The sequence below is a fragment of the Pygoscelis adeliae genome, unplaced genomic scaffold (assembly GCF_000699105.1).
Source record: "Pygoscelis adeliae isolate BGI_AS28 unplaced genomic scaffold, ASM69910v1 Scaffold14, whole genome shotgun sequence".
Lineage (NCBI taxonomy): Eukaryota > Metazoa > Chordata > Aves > Sphenisciformes > Spheniscidae > Pygoscelis > Pygoscelis adeliae.
The window spans coordinates 221,640-229,898 of record NW_008825109.1 but is presented as its reverse complement, the minus strand read 5'-3'; positions in this window follow the sequence as shown (position 1 = coordinate 229,898).

Genomic DNA, 8,259 nt, shown 5'->3' with positions numbered 1-8,259 from the left:
TGGACTAGGACTTTTCTGCTTAGGAAAAAGACCTAAAGAGATCTATGGGGGGGGGTGTGGGGGGGGGGGGAGGAGAGAATATGGAAAAATTAACAGAGAGGATAAATAAGGAAGAATTATTTGCTGTCTTAGTGAAAAGATACCAACAAAAAGTGCCAGTCACCAAGTTTCAAGAAAAGGAAATACATTTCCAATCAGTAGGCAATGAAAATGTGGGACTCTAGCAAATTTGTGGAAAAAATACTTGAATGCCTTCTGATGTGGGTGCTAATTCTCTTTCATAAAACTTCTAGTCTGTTGATTACTAGGAGTTTGTAGGGTAGATTTGGATTTATATCTGCTTACTTTGCCACTGTTAGCTTTTCCCTCAGCACTGTCTCCTGTAGGAGACCAGATGCTGAGCTACACGGACCTCCAGTGCACCTGTTCGGACGTTCCTCCTGATGACTGACTGGCCTGGTGGCTTTTGGTTTGATATTGAGAACATGGGACTACCAGACAAGTATCCTGCTACTTACCCTGAGTGATGCTTTTCAGCTAGTCCTTGTGACCCAGCCTGCACCCAGGATGAAAAGGGTGAACTAAAAGGGCTCTGTGATCAGGTTACTGCTGGTTACCAAGTCCTCGGCACCTTCTAAGCCCTAACAACTACCTGAGAGTACTCACAGCCTGAAGCAAATGTGGTGTTCAGAGAAATTTAGGTGATGATGAAAGAGGACTAGCCCAATCCCATCAGTTTGTTTTTGAAACAGGCCAAGAGCTCATAGCTGGACAGACACTATGGTAGTGATAACATGTTAATCAGTGATAACTTTTTGTTTCTTTAGACTCCATCTAAGAGGCTATTAATGTTTTTTTCATAACCAGGCCAAATCTATAAATAAGAGGACTGAAATGAAGAGAAAATACCAAGACTAGAGAAAAAGAATTTACTAAAGACAGCTATTATTACAAATGGGGAACCAGAAAAGAAGCAATAGTTAGAGAGAATGTAGTGCTTGTATTGGAGGTACCAGATTTTTAGCACAAGTCCTGTTAGAAACACAGAAAGCAACGGCTGTTGCAAGATAGAGGGTTCCAAACTAAACAGCACATGAAAGAAAAAAATTACATTATGTTTGCCATTCAGGGGGAAATTACTTTAGAAAAGTCTCTTATAATAAAGAGAAAGATGTCTCTCAGAGGTGCAGTAAAACTAAGTGTACAGCATAAACAGAGTACTCAGTAAGAGACCGGAAGAGTAAAGAGCTTTTCAAGAAGAAAAAAAAATAGAAGAGTGAAATGAGTGAAAGAAAAAATGAAACACCAAGCCACACGTGGCAATGACATCTAGAAAAAAGTGATGAAACAATGGAGATGACACAAGAAGGGCATCTTTTTAGGAACTTAGTCTTCAGCTGAAAGGCTGGACAAGTCATACCTTGAGACACAAACAGGGGGCTAAATAATCAGAACTTGAGTTGCTGCAGTTCCTATGAAGGGTTGTAGTCTCTCCGAGCTGGAGATATGCAAAGATCAACCAGATTATATGAAACTTTACAAACTTGTCAAAGCAGCATCAACTTTTCCCCAGAACACGTGCCTTATATAGTGTTCTTGCTTCTGTATTGCATATACTTACTTTCTTCCCTGCTGTAGCTCCACAAAAAGATACAGACTTGATTGAGGAGCTTCTGGGTATCACCCTGCAGAAAGTAAGATTAAATGATTTTCAGTGGAGCTTTTTGCTTTACAGTCTACAAAAATAGCTGCTTTCTGTGTGAACTTTAAGTGTCTTTGTATCTAATTTAAATGTTAATTTTGGTGTGTTTTGTTCTGTTGTAGGCATCCTTGATCATGACTAAATTGGGAAAAGAGAACAGTTTCAGGAAAAACCCGAGAGGTAGGGTTTCATATGAGTAACAGCTGAGGTAAAACTGGAAAATGACTTCAAGATCTAGTCCACTCAGATGAATGTTTGGCTCTCCGCTTCTGATAAGCTAAATAGCTGAAAGATATATTTAATTCTGAACATACTTAAGAAATAATTTTATTTGAAATTCTTCTGCTTGCAAAATAAACAAACACAGCCCTCCATCTGCATGCAATGCCTGAAGGATTTATCATAGCAGAAAGTTTTTAATGGAACTCCATCTTGAGAACATTATATAGAAAAAAAGTGTATATCAGGCCAGAAATGTTCATCAAGAAGCTGAATATTTGCTGTCCCTGTTCCCTGAGTGCTTCCTTGCTTGTCTGGGTGTGTATCTCCTCTCACAGACACCCCAGACGCCCATGTGCAATTCTCCGAGGTTGCAGCAGACTCCCTGCTGGACGAGAATCATCTGGACACACCCAGTAATTTTCACTTCACATCCCTCTGGATAATATGTGTCATTAACTCTCTTCTCTTCTAAATAAGCTGTTCTGCCCTTCACCAGAGCTTTTCTTTTTCTACTCAGTGCTGCTTGTATAGTGAGAAGGGCCATAATGAACCACATCTCCCCCCTTCATTGATCTCAGTTTGGAAGGAGCTCAGATTAAGTGAAAAAACCCACAGATGACAATGTGACTTTTGCTGTATATTCCAAATTATCCTTTGATTTATTTAAAAAAAATCTAAATTAATAGACAATGAAATGGCCTAAAATGAGGAAGATTCTTCTCCACATAAGACTGCCACTCAAATCCTGATTAGGAGTTTCACACTAAACACACATCCTGTCTTTGCTCTTTGATTCAGCCTGAAGATTCAGATCTATGTACAAACTTTTTTGTACTTTCTTTAGTTACACTTTCTCTGTTACATTTGGAGAGATATTTGTTGTGGTTTAACCTCAGCCAGCAACTAAGGACCACACAGCCCTCGCTCACTCCCCCCTGGTGGGATGGGGGAGAGAATCGGAAGGGTAAAAGTGAGAAAACTCGTGGGCTGAGATAAAGACAGTTTAACAGGCAATGCAAAAGCTGCACACACAAGCAAAGCAAAACAAGGAATTCATTCACTACTTCCCATGGGCAGGCAGGTGTTCAGCCATCTCCAGGAAAGCAGGGCTCCACCACACCTAACAGTTACTTGGGAAGACAAACACCTGCTCTGGCTTGGACTTATCCACAGCCTGCAGTCCCTTAGGGTCATACCTGCTCCAAGTGGAGCCTTATCTATGAGCCACAGTCTTTCCAGGGGTATACCTACTGCGGCATAGACTTATCCACAGTCACTTTGAGATGCACCTGTTCCAGCGTGGCCTTCCTCACAGCCACAGTCCCTTCAGAAGTAAACCTGCTGTAGCACAAACGTAACTGTGGCCACAGACGCTTCGAGATGTATCTGCTCTGGCATAGGCTTATCCATGGCCACAGACGCTTTGGGGTGTCCTGCTCCCACGGCCACAGATGCTTTGGGGTGTCCTGCTCCCACATGGACTCATCCACAGGTCACAGTCCCTTCGACTCGAGTTCACGCTGGAGTTCCAGCCTGTCCAGTGCAGCAGCACAGAAACAGCAGCGATGCCCTGGCCATTTGATGGCCATTTAACAACATCACCATTGCTGTTATCAAAATGTTCCCAGGCACAGTAGAATACTGTGAATACGGTTGAATACAACAATATTGTTGCTTGAAGCTGCCATTCAGGTTCTCTAGCCACCTTTGTAAGATTAAGTTTCTAGATGAGTTGAATGTTCCACAGCTAGGTACCACAGTGAGGAATAAACTTGTAAAGTCACTCAAGCCACTGTTCTACCTTCTTTTCAAAAGTATAAGAAAACATCTGGGGAGGCGCTGCTCTCCTCTCTCTGGTGACCAGCAATAGGACACGAGGAAATGGAATGAAGCTGCATCAGGGGAAGCTCACATTGGACATTAGGAAAAGGTTCCTCACTGAGAGGGTGGTCAGTCACTGGAATAGGCTCCCCAGGGAAGTGGTCACAGCACCAAACATGCCAGAGTTCAAGTAGCATCCGGATGATGCTCTTAGTCATATGGTTTAGTTTTAGGTACTTCTGCGAGGAGCAGGGAGTTGGACTTGATGATCCTTATGGGTCCCTTCCAATTTGAGCTATTCTATGGTTCTATGATTCTATGATCTTGTAATTTCTAGATTTCTGAAGTTTCTTGGCCAAGAGATGGAATATAGACATCAGCATGTCTGATGGGGAAGAAAAAGCCAGACCAAATTAGACAGTTGCTTGCTCATCATGATGATTTCATGGATCCTGTTCTTAGATACCGAACTCTTTCAAGCACTGTGCAAGACTGGGGTCTGAGAAAAGTTTCAGGGATCTACAGTGCCAGTTAGCCACAAAGCAAACACCAGCTTCTGAGAAGTGTACAGAAATGGCATATGTGACCTTATAGGTTTGATTTTCATAAAAGTCAGTGGTCACTGGAAAATTACATCCTAAGAAAATCTCCTTGGTCAGACCAGCTAAATTTGCTTCTGGACATGAAGCAGCTTCAAGCACCCAGGACCAGAAGAATCTCATGTGCCTGCCAGCTGGGCAGGGACTTTTGGACTGGCATCTTGAGTTCATGTGCCTAGACTCTGTCTAAACTGCACTTCAGGAATTTCATTCTGTTTCTGTCTACATTACCATCATTGCAAGACAAAGAGACAAGAGATGTCTTTTGGTTCTGGCCCTGCAAGTCACACAGCTATATTGTGGCAGAGTGGAGAAAGCCACTTTTACACATACCTGAAACACTGAATCACCTAACCTATGTCATTTTCTTCCTTCCTAACACTTAACAAGATCTATTTGGAGCAAAAGCAGGATAAACCTGCTGATTTGCCACAGTATGTTGAGTGATCCTGTTTCTTCTTGAGAAAATGAGGAAAACATTCTCATGGAGAGGAGAAAATAGTCAAGTTTCATTCTCTACATGAGAGACTTTGATGACAATGAGGGACAGGATACAAAGCAATTGGACAGGATGCAACATTCCCTGAACTTGTTATGACTGAATTAGCTCCAGACCCTAAAAGAGTATCCAAGTTACTGTGTTTGTTTGCTGCCATACTGGACCATAAGGATGCTGTTGAAAAGTCCTTGATCTTTTCAAGGGTTTCACTGTTGCAGTCTTCATTGTTCTGGGATAGTGTACCCAATATTTCCCTTTCATCAAGTGCTTTTCTTGAAACGTTTGCTTCTTCTCCTTTTTGAAATTATTTTCCTTTGGTGCTATGGATTTTCCTTCTGCAAAACTTACCCGATCCAGGAAGCTATTTATCTGCAGTGTTGCTTGCCACAGGTTGAAAACTGATAGTCATGCAGAAAATGAAACTTGGCTGTTGTGTCCTCTCCATGACAATGTCTTTCCTTCACTTTCTCAGGAAGAAACAGGATCACTCAACAAATATGCATCTGAAAAGGAGGAAAATAAATGGGAGGAAGTATGTACGTGTTATTTTTTTCCCCCAAGATCTAACATTAAAAGACAAGTTGTTCCAGTTATATAGGCACATTTGTATATAATTCTATTCATAACAAAATTGGGATCTTGCTTAGTTAAGCAGAAACACACATATACACATCCACAGAACATATTCTTGGTGGTTATTTTGCTTTTAAGAAATAATCTCCTTAAATCTCCCCCTTCCCCCAACTCTGGCCTTTCTTTTTTTCCCTTGTGTAAAGCATTTTATTTCTGCCAGAAATAAATCTGACTATGTCCAAATTTATATGAGTCAGAGCTTGGAAAATACACCAGTAGGTTTGCTGTGCCTCTTGGACAGTGTCCATATGTTACAAAGTGTTTAATAGGGTAGTGTAGCTTGTTTCATTTCACTTTTATTCCAGTTAAAAAACACAACAATCATTTTATGCTTAGATAGAAATTCAATTTTCTATCAGCCCAAGGTTCCAAATAAAGCTGCTAAGTGCCATATCACTGCAAAAAGCCACTGAAAATTATTCAGTTTAAAAATGGAAGAAGAGGAAAAGAATGAGCTGAACAAATATAGTTCTGTTTCTCTGATATGCAAGATTTTAAAATAGTTAAAATCAAGGAAGTTACTGCAAAGTGAATTAGATGGCATTTATTTATCCCAAAGGAAAAGACTTTCTGATTACATTGCTGATTTTCTTTGATAGCTTTGTTTTTACTGACATAGAAATAAAGTAGAAAATCAGGCTGGAAAAGGATTGAGAAAGATCATCATGTCTAATCACTCTTATAGCTGTCAGACATAGGAAAAAAATCCCTTCATATCTATATTTAGTTCTCTATTGAAACTAGTTAGATTTCTTGTCCCTTGTACTAGAAAGATGTTGCTGTACCTGTTCATTAATAAATTTTCTAATCAATTATTCAATGAAAGAAGTAAGGGTATTTAAATGAAACTTGCAGGTGGCTAATCTCCAGCCAAAATATGTGGCCAAGTCACACCCATGTGATCATGTGTTAACGTTGCCCATTAGCTCCAACACCGCCTGTCCATGTTGCTGTTCACTCCTCAGTGCGTCTGCAGGTAGTTGCTATATCTTTTCTCAAGCCTCATTTATCTAGGCAAAGCAAGCCAAGCTTGTTTAATCTCCTTACATAAAACAGGAAAGAAACAAGGTATCATTGATCATTCCAAAGTCCCTCTCCTCTTCTGTTTTGAATTAATCCTGCCTGAACAGAGTCTGCTGATGCTACAAATGGGTCCTCACTAGCATCAAGGATCATGGTATGAGTATTTTCTTTTCTCTATTGGAAATACCTGATATGCTATGTGATCACCTTTCTCATGACTACATCATATATGAAATGAGCATCAGAAAAAGATTTCTTAGTGTTGGAGCAGTGATGTTCTGAAACAGTTTTTCAATCAGAGCTTGGGGAAAATAGAAGCCAAAACCCGACTGGTCTGAAGGGGGAGCTTGATCTACTGTTAAAAGAAGCCAGGATGTTTCCTTTCTCCATTAAAGGCACAGAATCTCATTCAGATCTCACTCAGACCCAAAGAATATCAGAGGAAAAAAAAAAATCACTAAATTAAATTGAGTTATTCTGATATTAAAAGGGAGATGAGACCACAATGCAAATTAAAGAACTCTCTCCAGTCCATTGAAACGGTATTTACTTTTTTCAAACAGCAAACATCAGAAAAAAAACTTCATTGACAAACATAGGACTCATGAAAAACATCGCTTCTAAATTTAGACAGAAATTGGAACTGTTGAGGCTTAGGTTCTGTTTAACTTTGGCAAAATAAAATGTTGGACTGTTACATTTTAAGTTTTATTCCTGTAGTCTTCCTGGAAGAATTAGAAATGCTTTCAAGACTTCGCAATCAAGACTGTTTTCATAGCCCAAGATTCTGGTTAGATAGAAATACGTTTTGAAAGCTATGTTCTCACAAAAATATTTTGCAAAATAACAATGATATTCACCAAATCTAAAACTGAAAATAAAAAGCTATTGTTAAACTGAAGTACCACAAAATTATGCTAAATTATTCACCAATCAATTGGCATGAGCAAGCTCTTTCCTGAGAAGTCTCATTCATGACCAAACAGATTATAAATTTATCTTTCTTACCAGGGATTATTCTAAAAAGATTAAACACCATTTTCTTCAGAATTTGTGAGAGAAGACTTGTTCTTCAAGGGAGAGCACAGTAATGACTGTTAAAGCCAGTTTACTTAGGGACTTTCCAAAGCCACTCGGATTCATTCCAATGCCCTGTACAACCTTTGGACTAGTCCATTCATGCATGTAACTAGCCACTAAATTAAAGTTTCTACATCCTTGCCAGGTGTAACAAGGCAGATTCAACCAAACATAAAGGAATAGATTTCTTTATAGGAAAAAGGTTCCTGGCAAAAAACTGTAAATGATATTTGCACAATTACCATAAGCATGTGAGTAACGTGTTTGGTTTAGAGTTGGGTTAAAAACATAGAGAAGAAAAATTATTACGTGCAGGACTAGCACAAATCACTGTTCTTAGTGCTTTGTTTTGAAATGGGGCAATTTCCCCACACATACATTGCCTTTTTGCATAATTTAAAATTGTCTGCAAGTTCTTCCTATGTAATTTTAAAATATCTCTTTACAAAATATTAGAATCATAGAATCATAGAATAGTTTGGGCTGGAAGGGACCTCTAAAGGTCATCTAGTCCAACCCCCCTACAGTGGGCAGGGACATCTTCAACTAGAGCAGATTGCTCAGAGCCCCGTCCAACCTGACCTTGAACGTTTCCAGGGATGGGGCATTGTCGTGGTTAAACCTCAGCCGGCAACTAAGCCCCACACAGCCGCTCGCTCACTCCCCCCCCCACCCCCCAC